At 44.5% G+C, this 18,788-nt stretch overlaps 1 pseudogene; it reads right to left on the reverse strand.

The window, feature by feature from the left end:
* Positions 1-341: 341 nt before the first annotated feature.
* LOC125530854 lies at positions 342-4,748 on the reverse strand (annotated as a pseudogene).
* Positions 4,749-18,788: the final 14,040 nt, after the last annotated feature.

Below are 18,788 nucleotides of genomic sequence, written 5' to 3' on the forward strand. Positions count from 1 at the left end.
ATTGATGATATGCTCTCATTCTACTTATGCTCTCATTCTTCTTTTCTGGAGTTATTTATACATATATCATGTAGATGATGTGTGCTGCTGTGAAAATATGTGCTTGTTCCGCCTGCCGGTAATCCAAGCTAGCTAACTTTGTCTTAGCATCTTTCAAACAGACACATGGCCTTGCTCAAATCTCCGGCATCCTATGCACCATGATGTAGTTTCCGTCACTTGGAGTAGACAGCATGATTAATGACAGCTAAAATGAAACGGATGAGGGTACAAGGCATAGTATAAAATTCAAAGAAAATTATATCTTTAATCAAATTTCCCAATAATAAGACATGAGGAGTATTACCGCGCGTAAATGCATGGCTAGGTTGCACAAGTTTTGAGTAGATCACACATACAAACACCAACTACAGCCTGAACGAGAAGAAATTAAATGCATCAAGTTTAAATTTTGAGCACCTGGCGATGCGCAACACACTTTCAAAACACGTACTGCGATGTGCTAACACGCGGCCGGCCTCGTCCTTCCATTCTTCTTCTTGTATGTCCGCCTTTATTTAGCTTCTGCTGTCTCCAACATCTGTATGGACAATTTGTTCCTTCGCTGTCGCTTTATCCGTGGCCGCGTTGACCTGGCGTTTTTTCAGAGCCTCCACGAGACGCTTGAGCCGCGCGTCAGCATACTCCTCCTCCGTGCGCTTGAGGCATGCGTCAGCATCCTCCTCCTCCGTGCGCATCAGGTGCCCGGCAACCTCCGCCGGGGACATGTCCACCTCCTGCAGCAGCTTACCTATCTCTGTGAACAGCTCGAAGAAATGGTGGGCGGTGATGGTGATGTCCAGGTAGTTCTTGGCCAGCACCTTGAAGGCCTCGAAGCGACAATAAGACATCTCGATATGCTTGTCCATCCTGCCTGGCCGGATCAGCGCTGGGTCCAGCTTGTCCATGTTGTTGGTGGTGAAGATGATGATACGCTCGCTGCCGCACGCCGACCACAGCCCGTCAATGAAGTTGAGCATCCCACAAAGGGTCAGCTTGGTGCCGTCGGCGTCCTCCCCTCTCTCTTTCTTCTGAATGAAGAGCTTCCGGAGCTCTGTGTTATCGCTCTCATCGCCGGACTTCTTGTCCCTGCGCTTGCATTTGCTGGTAAAGTCGACGGAGCGGTCAATGTCCTCGATGACGATGATGGACTTTCCCTTCGTCTGAATGAAGAGCTTCCGGAGCTCTGTGTTGTCATTGACCGCCGTGAGCTCGAGGTCGTAGATATCATACTCAAGGTGGTTGGATATGGCGGCGATCATCGTGGACTTTCCAGTGCCGGGGGGGCCAAAGAGCAGTTACCCACGCTTCCATGCCTTGCCGACCTTGTCGTAGTAGCCCTTTCCTTGTCGGAAGGCATTGAGGTCGTTGATGACGGCCTGCTTCTCCGTGGGGTCCATGGCAAGCGTATCGAACGTCGCCGGGTGCTGGAACGCCACGTGGCTCCAGCAATTCTTTCCATCTGTGCTGTTGGTGAAGAGGCGGCGCTGGCGGTTGTTGGCGATGACGGTGCGGCCCTCTCCAAGGACGTGGGGCAGATATGAATCTTTGAATTTGTTGCGGAAGCTGCAATGGAATGAAACTCGGTAGAAGCGGCGCTCCTCATCACCAGGGTGTCGGATGAAGACGCTGGAACGTAGGCGCTCCGTGTAGGCGAACCACCAGAGTTTGGTGCCTTGGAAGGTGTCGATGATCTCCTGTTCGTCGTCAACAAAGAAATGGGGTTCCCGTTCGCCACTGCCGAGCTCGGCCTTGAGCTTGTGCGCCCCATCGGTACAATGGCGGGAGATGTAGGCCTCAATCGCAACGAACAACTCGCTGCGTTCGAAACGGTTGGCGGTGTACTCGGGGATGGTGATATGTACGGTTGACGTAAAGAAAGCGGTGGCCTTGTTGATAAACAGTTTGAACCTGTGATGGTTCATTGCCAAGGTGATGAGGCCAGCTAAGAACGCCAGAGCTGATCCAACCCCGGCCCACACGTCCTTGGACACCATGGCCGGGTTGGGTAGTTTGGCTTGCTAGATAAGTTTTGGAAGCAACAGCTAGCTCTAAATTGATGAAACCAAAACAAAGGTAGCTACCTAGCTCGACATTAGCGCTGCTGTTGCATTGATCGGCTGATATGTCAAAACATATATATAGAGCCCTGGCTTGGCGCTGCTCTAGCAAGCTGTTGCAGATTGGAGCCCCTCTGAACCGTGACCACCGGTCGTAGTAGGTTCCCCAGAGTACTGAATTCGGATGCTAATCGGACTCCGTCTTTTCCACCCGCTGTCGCCCAGCGCCACGAATGCCACCTGCCGGCGAGGGCGAAGAATCACATGGCACTGAAAGCAACTCCGCCAGTCTAGGGCCACAAGCCATACCATCCCCAGCCCCTGCTCAGCTGGACAGGTGCGAGCTCTCCGTTGTGAATGTGTGAACGCTGTCGACCGGCGAAGGACCTCCCATTCAAGCCTACCCTGGACCTCAATTACCCCTGCTCGCCACGTTGCGTCGTACCTGTGTGAGTGTCGCCTGCTGGCGACCAACCAGATAGGAATCACGTTCAAGACGACGCCGACTACTGGGACCTCATGCCCTGTCCTCCAACCTCTACTCGACACGTAGCAGCAGTGACCTCTCGCACCATCCGCCTAAGAACAAGTACAACATAGTGACGTAGGCAGGCTATAAGAGATGCCACTCCAAATTTATGCCTAGGTGGAGGAGAGAAAAGAGAAGTGGAACACAAGCTTACAGCTAGCTATAGTAGGAGTGATTATATGTCTAGAGTTAAGGGTGAACTTAAACTCATTAGTAAACATGCTTCTATGGTTAACAATCAAGTAGAATAACTCAAACTGGTTTGCTCAATGAATTAAATGATAAAGAAATGATAATGTTGTTAAAGTTATGACTAGAGGGGGTAAAATGACTCAGGAACCTTTGTATCCTGAGGGCCACCCTAAGAGGATTGAGCAAGATTCTCAGAGAAATAATGTTGTTGCACCTAGTCCTTCTAAGAAGAAAAAGAAAAATGATAGGACTTTCATGCTTCTAGTGAACCTGTTGTTGACACAACTGAAAATTCCAATGATATTTCTATTTCTGATGCTGAAACACAATCTGATGATGAACATGAACCCAGGGATAATGTTAATAATGATGTTCATGTTGATGCTCAACCTAGTAATAACAATGATGTAGAGATTGAACCTGCTCTTGATCTTGATAACCCACAATCAAAGAATCAACGTTATGATAAGATAGACTTCGTTGCTATGAAGCACGGTAAAGAAAGAGAACAATGGGTTCAGAAACCCTTGCCTTTTCCTACTAAACCATCCATGAAAAAGGATGATGAGGATTTTGAGCACTTTGCTGAAATGATTAGACCTATCTTTTTACGTATGCATTTTACTGATATGCTTAAAATGAATCCTTATGCTAAATACATGAAAGATATTGTTACATATAAAAGAAAGATTCCGGAAGCTGAAATTTCTGCCATACTTGCTAATTATATTTTTAAGGGTGGAATACGAAAGAAACTTGGAGATACATGAGTACCAACTATACCATGCTCCATTAAAAGAAACTATGTTAAAACCTCTTTATGTGATCTTGGAGTCGGTGTTAGTGTTATGCCTCTCTCTTTATATCGTAGACTTGAATTGAATAAGTTGACACCTACTAAAATATCTTTGCAAATGGCCGATAAATCAACCGCTATACCTGTCGGTATTTGTGAGGATGTGCCTGTCGTGGTTGCAAACGTTACTATCTTAACGGACACTACTAAGGAAAAGCCTATACACAGGATCTTACTAGCAGCGAGTTTTGAAATAAGGCGCTCGTTGCTGAAATAAAAGTAGCAGTAGCGGGCCTCCACTAAGCCACGCTACTGCTATAATTCCCACGAACCCACCGCGAAGCTAGTTATAGCAGCAGCGCGTTAACTAGAAGGGCGCTACTGCCGCCTACCCCTCCTCCCTCTGCGCCGCCGTCACCTCCTCCTCCTCGCTGGACTCGGTACCGCCCTCCTCCTCCGTCCTCCCTCGACTCACCGCCTGCCGGCCCCTCCTTGCTCCGCCCTTCCTCCTCCGTCCTACTCTCTCCTCCCTCCTACAGCCACCCCTCCTTCTCCCTCCTCCCTCCTCCATCCACAACCCCTCCTTCCTACTAAAATTTGATTTAGTAGGCTAGTTCATATGCAACATTTTGATTTAGTTCATATGATTTAGTTGATTTAGTAGGCTAGTTGATTTAGAACATTTTGATTTTGTTGATTTAGTAGGCAAGTTGATCTAGTAGGCTAGTTGATTTAGTTGATTTATAGAACATTTTGATTTAGTGGATTTAGTAGGCAAGTTGATTTAATAGGCTAGTTGATTTAGTTGACTTATAGAACATTTTGATTTAGTTGATTTAGTATGCTAGTTGATAGCTCTGAAGATTTGGCACCACCTAGCTAGATCTTAGAATTATAATTGTCCATCAAATTGCTTCTCGCGGAAGAAGAGTCAAATTGCTTCTCGCGGAAGATTTGGCATTTTTCTGTTGGTTCTATTGTAGAAGGTGTTAGTAAGGTATGAAAATATAACTGAAGAAGAACCAAAAAATCACATGCTACAGTTTTTCTTTCATGTGAAGTGCATCATTAATCCTTTGCTCATATTGCTTTAGGAAAATGGCGCCACCACCACCACCACCACCACCACCATGTCGATTGTGCAAGTCAAGGTGCGCTAGCAGCCTTGCAACTGGCAAGCTTTTCAGCATCTACTTCCAGCCGAGTTTTTGTCATGCGACGGTAAGAACTTATATGAAATGTACCAACTATTTTATTTTTAGTGTTGGCATTACTGCATTGTGTCATTTTACTTCCTTTACACAGATCATTACATGGAATGTGAGGTTGAAATTCAACAAGCTGACAGGAGACACTGTGACATTTGAGACCCCTGGGGGGCCGTACACTATGGTGGTCGAGAAAGGACGTAATATTTCGAAGATTGGAGGAGATGGATGGGCCCGTTTCCTCGCCCGCGTGCATCTTACTGATGGTGAGTTGATCACCTTCTACTTCAGAGCAGAAATACCCAAACTGGCTATCATTTATATCAACCTGGTGGAAGATGATGAAGATGACGAAGATGATGAAGATAATGAGGACCCACTCGATGAAGATGATGAGGACCCACTTCATGAAGCCATCGTAGCTCCAAGAATGAGGCTGAGAGAGGAGGAGGTGTGCAACCTATGGGACATAATTCCACCACATGCTAACTTTGTCGGGGTGCCATTCGTGACCCGCCTGACAAATACCATGGTCGATCGACATGATATGGTATGTTATACTTACAAATGCAAATTACCCGATGATATGCTTAGTGTAGAGTCCAATGATATGTTGTATGGAATCTAGTCGATGGTATGCTTTAGTTTAGAGTTTGATCACATGCTTATTAGTGTAGAATCTAAGGAACTATTAATAGTGTAGATAATACATATATACTTATTTGCAAGAGTATGTGCGAGGTTATTTATTAATTGATATGTTTTTCTTATTCAGAAATTGGGAAAGAGCCTATCTGTGAGTTATGGTATCGAGCCAGATGAAGAAGGCTCAGCTAGACTACGCCTAACAGCGAGGGGCTCCGTCACGACCTGTACTTACCGCGTGGACACGGACGGTCGCACACACTCAAACTCGGTTGGGTGGAAGAGATTCCTCGATGGCAAGAATCTTCATGTTGGACAGGCCATCCTAATTACTATCACGAACACCAACCGCCCAGGCTTGAGGATGATGATCGTCTTCGATATCATCTAGAACTACATATGTGTGTGTGGCTATATCATCTAGAACTACATATGATGATCGTCGTTGATATCATCTAGAACTACATATGATGATCGTCGTCGATATCATCTAGAACTACATATGATGATCGTGGTCGATATCACCTAGTACCGCTTGAGGATGCATGTTGACTATATATGAAATTGTTATCTAGTACTCCCTACTGGGCGCGCCCCCTGTCTCTTGGGCCCCCTGTTGGCCCTCCGATGCCCATCTTCTGCTATATGAAGGCTTTCAGCCTGGAAAAAATCATAAGCAAGCTTACGGGACAAAACTCCGCCGCCACGAGGCGGAACCTTGGCGGAACCAATCTAGGGCTCTGGCGGAGTTGTTCTGCAGGGGAAACTTCCCTACGGGATGGGGAAATCATCACCATCGTCATCATCAACGATCCTCTCATCGGGAGGGGGTCAATCTCCATCAACATCTTCAGCAGCACCATCTTCTCTCAAAACCATAGCTCATCTCTTGTATCCAAACTTGCATCAAAACCACAAATTGGTACCTGTGGGTTGATAGTACTGTTGATTACTCCTTGCTCCTTGTACTTGATTCTAATTGGTTTACTTGGTGGAAGATCATATGTTCAGATCCTTAATGCATATTAATACTCCTCTGATCATGAACATGAATATGCTTTGTGAGTAGTTACGTTTGTTCCTGAGGACATGGGTGAAGTCTTGCTATTAGTAGTCATGTGAATTCCTGAGGACATGCGTTGCTTCGTAAGGGGCTGATTTGGATCCACTAGTTTCATGCTATGGTTAGGTTTACCTCCTGAGGACATGCGTTGCTTCGTAAGGGGCTGATTTGGATCCACTAGTTTCATGCTATGGTTAGGTTTACCTTAATACTTATTTTGTAGTTGCGGATGCTTGCAATAGGGGTTAATCATAAGTGGGATGCTTATCCAAGAAAGGGCAGTACCCAAGCACCGGTCCACCCACATATCAAATTATCAAAGTACCGAACGCGAATCATATGAGTGTGATGAAAACTAGCTTGACAATAATTCCCATGTGTCCTCGGGAGCGCTTTTCTCATTATAAGAAATTGTCCAGGCTTGTCCTTTGCTACAAAAAGGATTGGTCCACCTTGCTGCACTTTATTTACTTTCATTTCTTGTTACCCGTTACAAATTATTTTATCACAAAACTATCTGTTACCTATAATTTCAGTGCTTGCAGAGAATACCTTACTGAAAACCGCTTGTCATTTCCTTCTGCTCCCCGTTGGGTTCGACACTCTTACTTATCGAAAGGACTACGATAGATCCCCTATACTTGTGGGTCATCAGAAACATCCCTCCGAGAGGGCTAAATCGTCATCACCATTGATCCTCTCAGCGAGATGGGGTCAATCTCCATCAACATCTTCACCAGCACCATCTCCTCTCAAACCCTAGTTCATCTCTGGTATCCGATCCTTGTCTCAAAACCTCAGATTGGTACTTGTGGGTTGCTAGTAGTGTTGATTACTCCTTGTAGTTGATGCTAGTTGGTTTATTCGGTGGAAGATCATATGTTCAGATCCTTAATGCAAATTTATACCCCTCTGATTATGAACATGAATATGATTTGTGAGTAGTTACGTTTGTTCTTGAGGACATGGAAGAAGTCTTGTTATAAGTAATCGTGTGAATTTGGTATTCGTTTGATATTTTGATGAGATGTATGTTGTCTCTCCTCTAGTGGTGTTATGTGAACGTCGACTACATGACACTTCACCATGACTTGGGCCTAGGGGAAGGCATTGGGAAGTAATAAGAAGATGATGGGTTGCTAGAGTAACAAGAGCTTAAACCCTAGTTTATGTGTTGCTTCGTAAGGGGCTGATTTGGATCCATATGTTTCATGCTATGGTTAGGTTTACCTTAAATCTTCTTTCGTAGTTGTGGATGCTTGCGAGAGGGGTTAATCATAAGTGGGATGCTTGTCCAAGGAAGGGCAGTACCCAAGCACCGGTCCACCCACATATCAAATTATCAAAGTAACAAACGCGAATCATATGAGCATGATGAAAACTAGCTTGACAATAATTCCCATGTGTCCTCGGGAGCAGTTTGCTTTATATAAGAGTTTTTCCAGGTTTGTCCTTTCCTATAAAAAGGATTGGGCCACCTTGTTGCACCTTAGTTACTTTTTTACTTGTTACTAGTCACGAATTACCTCATCACAAAAATATCTGTTACCGATAATTTCAGTGCTTGCAGAGAATACCTTACTGAAAACCACTTGTCATTTCCTTCTGCTCCTCGGTTGGTTCGACACTCTTACTTATCGAAATGACTACGATAGATCCCCTATACTTTTGGTTCATCAAGACTCTTTTCTGGTGTCGTTGCTGGGGAGTGAAGTGCCTTTGGTAAGTAAACATTTATATACGGAACAACCTGAAGGTGTTGTACGAGATTTTTTATATGGAACAACTTGAAGGTGTTGTTATTATTGGAAAAGAAAAGCTTGTCTGTGAGTTAAAGAAAAATCTTGTTATGATACGAAGCAATCTCCTAGGCAGTGGCACATGAGATTTGACACTTTTATGCTCTCTCAAGGATTCAAAAGGTCTTATTATGATATATGTGTTTATTTGAGAACTCTCAATGGTTCAGACCTATATTTACTCTTTATGTTCATGATATGATAATTGTTGCGCCGGAGATTAATGAAAGAAAGAAGCAATTGAGTAATGCATTTGAGTCGAAGGATTTGGGTACAACAAAGAAAATACTTGACACGGAAATATCCATATATAGACCATCTGGAAAAGTATATCTAAGTCAGAAGGGATATATTGATAAAGTTCTTCGACATTTTAATATGCATAATGCCAAGCCGGTGAGTACTCCGTTAGCTGGACACTTCAAACTATCATCATCCTAGTGTCCTAAATCAGATGCTGATATTGACTACATGTCTGGAGTTTTCTATTCGAGTGCAGTTGGTTCACTTATGTATGCCATGGTTTGTTCTCGTCCGGATTTATCGTATGCGTTGAGTGTTGTGAGTAGATACATGGCTAATCCTGGAAAAGAGCATTGTAAAGAAGATCAGTGGATTTTCAGATACCTACGAGGTAGTTCTAATGCTTATTTACAGGTTGGGAAAACTGGAGATGGACTTTTTGGTTTGTTGATTCTGATTTTACTGGTGATTTGGATAAGAGAAGATCGCTAACAGGTTATGTTTTCACCATTGATTGTTGTGCTGTGAGTTGGAGAGAAACTTTGCAGTTTATTCCGGCTTGTTCCACTACTGATGCTGAGTATATGGCGATTTCCGAGGCATACAAAGAAGATATCTAGTTGAGGGGTTTGTATGCTGAGCTTTGTGGAGATTAATCTTGCCCTATCGTATTTTCTGACAGTCAAAGTGCCATATGTCTTACAAAGAACAATGTATCATGAGAGAACAAAGCACCTTGATGTCAGATATCACTATATTCGAGATGTTGTTGCTGAAGTTGATTTAAAGTTTTGCAAGATAAGTACTCATGATAATCCCGTTCATATGATGACAAAGCCAGTTCAAAACAATAAGTTTGAGCTTTGCCCGGTCTGCTATTTCTCAGTAGTCCTATGGACTTTAACACACAAGGTGTTTATGCTGATTTGGATGCAGTTATTTAATTTCTTCTACTACTGGACGAAATTTGCCTTAAGGTGGAGATTGGTAAGTTGTGATCCAAATTCTAGTACCATTTTGGACTAGACGTAGTACAAATGGTCTGGGCGTTGCGTTGACGTCGACACGTACGAGTATGACTCATTTACTTGTCATCCAATGACTCTTATGTATGGCCCATCATATATACCCTATGTAGTCGCACCTAAAGACGTCATGTCGTCTCGTGCTAGTAATACTCCTCCGTCATAGTGATTGCGCCTTCATGCGTCCGTGACTTTTTCCCACAAGGGTTCGCATATAAACATCTGCGTCTCTCGGGTCTCGTTGATTCTCATTTTATCTAACACTCTTGTACACCGGTAGAAAACAGGGCTTTGGTCGAAGCTCAATCTACACATTACTCCCGGTTGCATTACAAACCGGGACTAATGTGAGCATTAGTTCCGGTTCGAGCGGCTAGTGCGTCGGGCAGGCACTAGTCCCGGTTCAAATGGGACCTTTTGTCCCGGTTTGAAACACCAACCAGGACTAAAGGGTGCGATGCCCTGTAACCTTTAATACCGGTTCGAGCCACCAACCGGGACTATAGGGGTTGAGGCTTTAGTCCCGTTTGGTGGCTCTGACCGGGACTAAAGGTTACACCTTTAATCCCGGTTGGAGCCACCAACCAAGATTAAAGGGGTTCTGAAAATTGTTTTTTGTTTTCCCCATTGTTTTCTGTTTTTAGTTTCTATTTTAAATTGCTTATATCTTTTAGGATATTTTATGTTTTTGAGTGATTCTTTTTGCATTAGATTCACAATTTTGTGTAGTTTCTGTCTGTGCCATTAGTTTTCTAATTCGAACGATTTAAATACGAATTTTATTCAAATTTGCTTCAAACCCTAGATTGTGGATAATTTGTGTTTAAAAATAGTTTTTAATTTAATTCTTTTTGCTCCGAGTCACATGTCAGATTGTTGTCACAGTAAGATTAATTTGCTTATTTTTATAATAATTTAAATTAGGATTTTAATTAGAACAATATTGTTTTGCTTATATAGCTGTTTTAGTCCTTTAATTGTTGTTTTCAATTATTTTTAGTTAGTTCATTCTGTAGATTTTAATATGTTATACTATGCTTCTGTTAGACAACAGTAGATAATTTTTTATAATTAACTAATATTAAATTTGTTACTGTTTTGTATTAATAGTTGTTTAGCCTTTAATAATAGTTGATAGAATTAGTTTTGATATATTAAAAAGTAATTCCTTTTACCACTTTAACAGAATGTGACTCTGCCTTAGTTAACCTTAGTTGTGACTCTGACTGGGACGGTGCTAGTGTTGGGTTATACGGTAGGGTGTGTCGACTACAAATTAAATTTTTTCTACAGGCATAACAACAGGAACATGCTACGGGAGATGGATCACATATCGTTACCACTAGGCACGCAGTGCCGTGCAGCGGAAGAAGAGTTAGGCAGAGCGTCCGCGTGGTTCATCTCCTCCTCGTCTGATCTCCCTTGAATAGTCGGTTGTCGAATCCCTCGTACAGGTTCACCGGAGCGGCGCAAGTGTACCGCCTCTAACGGTATCCGCGCGTGCAGGAGGAACACCGTACGGCGGACTGCTAGGTCCGATCACACAGTCGGCGACGAGTGGAGGGGGCTATTCACAACACATGAAAACCCTAGTGACACCGCCGAAGCGATCAACCAAATGAGTGTGCCGCACCTCCACTTTATATAGGTGTCCGTCGCGGCTCAACACTTGGGCCTCGCATGGACCCTAAAGCCCAAAATCTGTTTGACCGGATCCGAGTCTGAGTAGGATGATATCTAACTTGTGGAGTCCGATCTGGCCTCACAGGTTCCTTTCCTTAAGCGCGTGACCCCTTAGATTCAACTTGGCTTGGTCGCAGGTTGGATCACCTCCGACCTGCTCGGCTGGTAGCGGCCTCTAGCAAGGCGTGTCGACCACCAAGCGGACAATGAAGCCGGTTGGCGAACCTGTACATCACACTTCCGTTCCTTTTGCCACACAATATATGTTGTCGGGCTCAAGGCGAGTCTGTCATACTTGTGCTAGCCCGACTTCTTTCACGTTCCAGTGATGCCGACCATAAACCGGAATCTCATAATCCTTGTCACATGCCCATGTTTATCCTGGTCGGATCACACGAGGGGCCCAAAGTATATCTCTCCTGATCGAAGCAGCAAATCCCATCTTGCTCAACCATATCTCACAGCATCGGTCTGGACAAGCCTGAAACCTACCTTTGAAACTACCCAGCCACGGAGTAGCATTTGGTCGGCCCAAAGCAGGTCTGTCACCATCCCGAGTACATGCGCCAGCTCAGGTCCTAGGACATAGAACGTATGTTGTACTAGAGACTCACAGATGACATATCGCTGTGTCTCATAGTTGGGTTTGTCCGACTCGGACCTTATCTCGACTCTGATTCGACTACGTCGAATCCGACCAGATCCTTTCGAGTCCATATTAACCGGTGAGCATCCAATGCTCCATGGCTAGTGAGACCAAGCCATCGACCGTGTCATATGCTAGTCTAGCCGGCTGCGCGTCCACATGGCCCTTTCGACTAGGGCCTTTTAGCACAGTCATCATACAATGCATAGTGCCACAAACAAGTCACATACTTGCTGATACACATCATTGATGAAAGTGCGTTATATCGACTAGAGGGGGGGTGAATAGGCGATTTTTATGAAATTCTTCACTGAGGAATTTGCTAGTGAGGAAATTCCTTAGCGAAGAACTACTAGCAGCGGAATAAGTACTCAGAAGTAAACATAGCAGAATACATGCATGATCATCATGATGAAATGAAGACAAACACAGAGTACAAAAAGCGTAAACATAGGATAGCACAAGATGAAGACAAACAGTCTGAAGAAATTGAACTGAGGAAATTGAGAAAGTCTTCAGTCAAAGTCTTCAAACACAGATATGAACAGACTCACAACACAGTAATGAGGAAATGAAAGTGTTGAGGAAATAGAACCAGTAAGCTTGGTGAAGACAATGATTTGGTAGACCAGTTCCAACTGCTGTCTCAGTTGTACATCTGGTTGGAGCGGCTGAGTATTTAAACTCGAGGACACCTAGTCCCGGACACACAGTCCTCACCGTATTCTCCTTGAACTAAGGACACACAGTCCTCGTCCAATCACTCATTGTAAGTCTTTAGGTGACTTCCGAACCTTGACAAACTCGGTCACTCGGCGATCCACAATTCCTCTTGGATGCTCTAGACCATGACGCCTAACCATCTGGAAGAAGCACAGTCTTCAAAGGTAACAAGCATCGGATCCACGCAGGATCAATCTCTTCAGTGATGCTCAATCTGATAAGACATAAATGCCCTTCAATGATATGACCGTTAGGTGGATAAGATATTTTGGGACAGCTGGCGCGCAGCACAGCAACAGTCGGAAATTTGACTCTCAAATTCCTCAGGGCTATCATGTTCCTCACAGTGTAGGCAATCCGCACTGGCGAATTCCTAACTCCTCTGTCAGAGCAAAGTCCTCAGTGACCAGAAGAACTGCGTCTCTGTCACAGAAGAAATTGACTGAACTGTATGAGATTTCCAATGGCTTCACTCAAAGGGATTGGTAGGGGTAGGATTTGAGTTGAGCATCACATGGAAATTTCTCCTTAGTATTTCCTCGACCCCCTTTAACAGTACGGTGTTTCCTATGACTCAAGAAAGAGAAAATGGAACTACGAAAACAAAAGTATTCACACTTCATGTTCCTCGAATGAATACCAAGTCTTCAAGGTCACACCAATTTCTTCACATTCTAAGGCTTCAGAATATCAAAGTCTTCCCTTGAAGAACTTCATTTTTAGGGGTCGACTTTCTCTGTAAATATCAAACTCCTCATAGACTTATAGACCTGTGTACACTCATAAACTCATTAGATCCTTAACCTATAAGTCTTCAATACACCAAAATCACTAAGGGCACTAGATGCACTTACAATCTCCCCCATTTTGGTGATTGATGACAACATAGGTTAAGTTTTCAACGGGAATAAACATATGAAGTGTAAATACTGATATTGAGGAATTTGATTGCAGGATATAGAAGAACTCCCCCTGAAGTTGTGCATAGTGAGGAATTTGCTTTTGAAGCAATGCACACTTGAAGAGTTGAATCATGGAGATCTCCCCCTATATCTTGTAATTCATACACGCATTTGATATATAATATGAAGAATTTGAAATGCATGAATAAATATGGTGCCTGATGTAATTCAGCATGCATGCAATAATATGAACGAGGAATAAGCATGCAGATTAGCACATCAAAAGTATCAGAGCACAGTGCACAGTGCACAGTGCATCAAAAGTATCAAGGCACCATCGGGTTTAAGATTACAACTCGATCCAATAAAAGTTTCAGAAGAGCGAGAGTTGTAACTTAGCAAAAAAAATTCCCTTTATTATAGACCCGCTTGAAGACTAACTCAGATTTCTCCCCCTTTGTCATCGAATGACCAAAAGGATCGAAACTGAGGACTAACGCCCCTGAAGATAATCAAGTTGATGAAGGAGCGCCAGCGTTGTTGGGGTCGGTCGTTGTAGTAGGGCCTGCCGCAGTGTCGTCCAAGTCTTCATGTTCATCAGTGTCGCTCGATGAAGAATAGGAGCTGGCCACCAAGGAAGGAACTTTGACCTTCTTGTATTTCTTCGGTGGAGGAACAGACCAGTCAAATTCTTCTTGGAGACCCATATTCTTCAAATCATCAGCGCTGTATACTTGAGACAGAACAGCCCAGGTGCGGTTGAGGGTTTCATGAAGGTAGTAGTGGTTTTTCTTCACTGCATTGTGTGTGGCAGTCATGTTGTGAAGAATTGAACCAAACTGACGCTTGACCCATTTGTGATTACGATCAACCTTTTGATGAAGACTGAGGAGTAACTCACGATCAGTCATCACCCTGGGTGTTGTGGCTTGAGGATTTGGCTTGGCATTGTTGGCGGCAGTGTCATGTGTGGCAGAGTCATCATTGGTGGAATAAGATGCAGCTTTGCGAAATTGACCATCCAATGGACGAATGCCTTCATCTATCACAGCAGTAGCCTTGCCCTTTCGTCAGCTGAGGAAAATGTCCTTTTGAGCACTTCAATGGGAGGCAAGTAGCTGCAGTGGTTCAGAGTTTCAGCCTTGTAATTGAGTGAAGACCTTGTCCTGATGGATCTCATAATCCATGGCGCATAAGGCATCAGCTCAAATGGTGACATAGCAATGTTTGCCAGAGTCCTCATGAAGAAATCATGGAAGTTGACGGGAACGCCATGAATGATATTGAAAAGCATGTTCTTCATGATGCCAATGACTTCTTCATCATTTGAATCATGGCCTTTGATAGGACTCATAGTCTTCATCAGAATGCGATAGACGGTGTGAGGTACATACAGTAATTCCTTGAAGAGGAATTTGGTTCGTGGGAACTGCCCTGGCTTCAAAGGCTTCATCAGCACTTGCATGTAGTGATTTGAAAGCTCAGGTTCGTTGTAAACACAACGTGCATCTTCAAGGGGAGGACTAAGAGGAAGGGCACGAAGCAATTCAGATGCTGGCGCCTTGTAGTGAGTGTTCTCTGTCATCTAGTCCAGAACCCATGAATTCACATCTTCAGAGTTGCCAGTGATATGCAGCGTTGTGTAGAACTGAAGAATGAGTTCTTCATTCCAATCGCATATGTCAGTGCAAAAGTTGAGCAGCCCAGCGTCGTGAAGAACACTGAGGACTGGCGTGAAGCACGGCATGGACTCCATATCCACGTGAGGAATATGAGCATGATCGAAGACTTTGTCTTTGTTGAAAAGTACTGAGGAATAGAAGTTGGCTTGACTTGTGATCCAGAAGCGCATCTTCCTTATACGAGCAGAGTCATATGGATTATACTCTGTGAAGAACACGTGCTCGCCAAAGAAGTCTTCAGCCTTGAACTTTTGTTTCCTTGAGAACGGATCGTTTGGCTTGGGCAGAGGAGTCTCAGTGAGTTGCATCACTACCTCAGGAATCGCGATCTCAGGTTCTTAAGGCTGAGGAATTTCTGGTTCTTCCTCAGGTACAGTCACCTTTTCATCAGCAGCAGCAGTTTCTTCAGCACTAGTGGCTGGAATTTCTTCATGCACAGAAGTAGTGGGATGAGTTTCTTCAGAGCCCAATTGAACAGTTGGTGCAGGAGAGTGAGGGATTTGCTGCAGTGGGGTGCAGAGTGGAGAATTGGGATGCTGACTTTCCTAAAAGTCATCATTCACCACTGGAGTTGTGCTTCCAATGTCCACATCTTCATCATCAATTTCTTCAACACCAGCCTCTTCAGCAGTAAACTGAGGCATTGGTGATGAGACAACTGGAGTTGAAGGGATTGTATCCACTTCAATTTCTTCATCAATCTGCTCTGACGAAGCAACAGATTGAGTTTCTTCATCTGATCCGCTTGGGATCACATATACTTCACCAAAAGGAACAAGGTCCCTTGATGACATGGTTGAGATCGGAACAGCATCAATAGGATTTTCAAAGGAGTTGGTCATGGGCTTCATCTTCTTTGGTGCTGAAGATTCTGAAGCACTTGATGCTTTCCTTTTCTTCATTGTAGCTCGCTCTGCAGCCTTGGTCTTCTTCACATCTGATGCAGATGGAAGGATAGGAGTTGGTGTAGGCGCAGGTGGAGCTGAGGAATCTGGTTGATTTTCCTCAGGCGCAACTGATGCAGTTGCCCTGATTTCTTCAGTTTCTTCAGGCGCACCACTAGTGGATGCCCTGGCAAATTCTTCAACGGCTGGAATGGAGTCATCAGCCCTGGAACTAACATTTTCTTCAGCAGCCGGAATGTCATCAGCGGTGCTGGCGTGTTCTTCAGTCAGCTGAGCAGAGGCTTCAGCTCGAGGAACATCTTGTTGCGTTGGGGCTGCAACACTTGTGAACTTCTCAGTCAGTTTTACAAATCTGACTTTGGCTCCCTTCCAATCAGCATAGTAGGAGTCAAAGTTGTCGCTGAGGGCTTTGATTTCAGCCTGCATCTTGACAAGTTCATCAGGCGTCATCTTGACAACATTTTTCTTCAGCTGCTTCTCTTTCCTGTACTGTGATTTCTTGATCTCTCTGGCCCTATCATATTTCCACTTCTCCTCTTGGATGAAGTGAGTCAGCATGTGACTTTGACCAGGTGTCAGTTTGAAATCAGGCATAGGTGTGTTGGGATCCTTATGCCAGAGATCAATGTAATCGAGGATCGCCCTTGGATCCAGCAGCAGTGGCACAGGTGTGCCTTTGGCTTTAGCAGCCCGTTCTTGTCGGTCCCTGATGATTTCTGCAAGTTCTTCTTCATCAGCTTCATCTTCGTCAGATGGTACATTGAAGACTACCTGCTTCTTCTGAGGACTTGGGCAAGTACCGCGTCCAGCAGTAGCCTTTTTCTTCAGCAGAGAGGGTCCAGCTAAGGAACTTGGTGCAGCTGAGGAACTTGCTGAGACACCAGAGGCAATAGAGATGCCTGCAGTCCTTTGACACGTGGCAAGATGCACAGGTGCTGAGGACTTTGACGGAACTGCTGAGGACTTTGGAGGAGGTGCTGATGACTTTGGAGGAGCAGGAGCAGCATGAGGAATTGGTCTTGAAGATTTTGAACTTTCAGGCCGTGAGGGCATTGCTGAGGAGCTTGGCCATGAGGGCATTGCTGAGGAGCTTGGCCGTGAGGGCATTGATGGTGAAGCACTCGGCTTACGAGCGGGCTTCTTGAGCATTGATTTCCTCGGCTTGACAGAGGCCTCAGTGGCAGCAGCAGCAGCAGAATCTTCCTTAAATTTCCTCACTGCTTCTCTGGCTTGTCTTGCCAATTTGGCTTGGCGCTTGGCCCATTCATCAGGAAAATCCTCACCGCGTTTGATGCTAGTGGGATCAGCTTCTTGGCCAGGTGCCAATGGGGCTCTTGGGCATGGAGGATTCAGTGCGAATTTCTTCATGTACTTTGGAGTGACATAACTGTACTCCCTCCATTCATGTGCCCATCTCCGTTCAATCCTCTGAATGCGCACCTTGCGCTGATTTTTATCTTCCTTGCCAAACTTGGCTTCATCAGGCGTGCAGTAATCTTTATAGATGTCCTCAGGGATTTCAAAAGCAGTCATGACCTCAGGCTTCTTTCCTCCTTTCTGCGGCCTTTTACCGTCAGCCATTTTCTTCAGTTGAGGAATTTGAATAATTGAGTTCTCTGAAGAAGTATGCAGTTTTTCTTCGAGGAACGCTGCAAACGAGTTAAGTTGATGAGAACCTAATGATTCAGCAGCGGACATGTGTACCTGTGAACAGAGTATAGTTGCGAGGAATTTGGAGAGGTCATATGCGTTCTCAGAGGGTTTTTCAAAAAGAACAAGTTTGAGGAATTTGACCAGATGCGTCTTGAAGAATTTCACTAAGCGCGCTATATCTTAGGTTCTAGAGTTGTATAGATCGAAGATCCACACAATTGAGGAATCTTGAAGAAAAAGATGCTTAGGGAAATGAATCAAGAACAGATAACATGTGAGGTGTTTTGTGTGTGGGGATTTGAATAATAAAACACCTTTGATGATTTTGTAGAAAAATTTCGAATCAAAGAGGGCAGTAAAAGTAACTTTTAATTACCCTGAACGAAGGAGACGACAAACAGTGAGATGAAACAGTGAGGTTCGTCGATGTAGATCTTCCACGCCCTAACTCGGCGGAGGAAGACGTCTACGGCGGCGGCGGAGGTGAAGATTTCCGCGGTCGGCGCGAGTACGACGGCGACGAGGTCGAGGCAGTGAAGCTCTTCCTCACCGGCGACGATGGAGTAGCGGCGGCGCTAGGGTTTGGGAAGCTCGAGCGGGAGAGAGAAATCGAGCGGAGTAAAAGAAGTGAGGAAGGGGCGAGGGGTATTTATAGAGGCAGTGAAAAACTGTTCGCCCGAAGATTTAGGACGAACGTGCCCCTGCCCTTTCTCCTTCTCACGACATGTGTCACCCACGTACTGTGTAGTGGAGATCGTGTTATATCGTGGGTGGATAAAATAATGCATCGTGAGATGCGGAACGGTTTGAGCGGCAAAACCGAAAATTTGGATAAGATTAGTTTTAATGTTTCGTTCGTAATTTCTTCAGCTGACAAGGACACAATGAAGATTTTGAACGAGTTTCAAATAGAACGCACATGAAGAATTTGTGAATAGATTGGATTGAGTATAGCATAGAGGGGGAAGGGTCCGATCACATTCACTTAGCAGAAA

This window comes from Triticum urartu, unplaced genomic scaffold (assembly GCF_003073215.2).
Source record: "Triticum urartu cultivar G1812 unplaced genomic scaffold, Tu2.1 TuUngrouped_contig_6603, whole genome shotgun sequence".
NCBI lineage: Eukaryota > Viridiplantae > Streptophyta > Magnoliopsida > Poales > Poaceae > Triticum > Triticum urartu.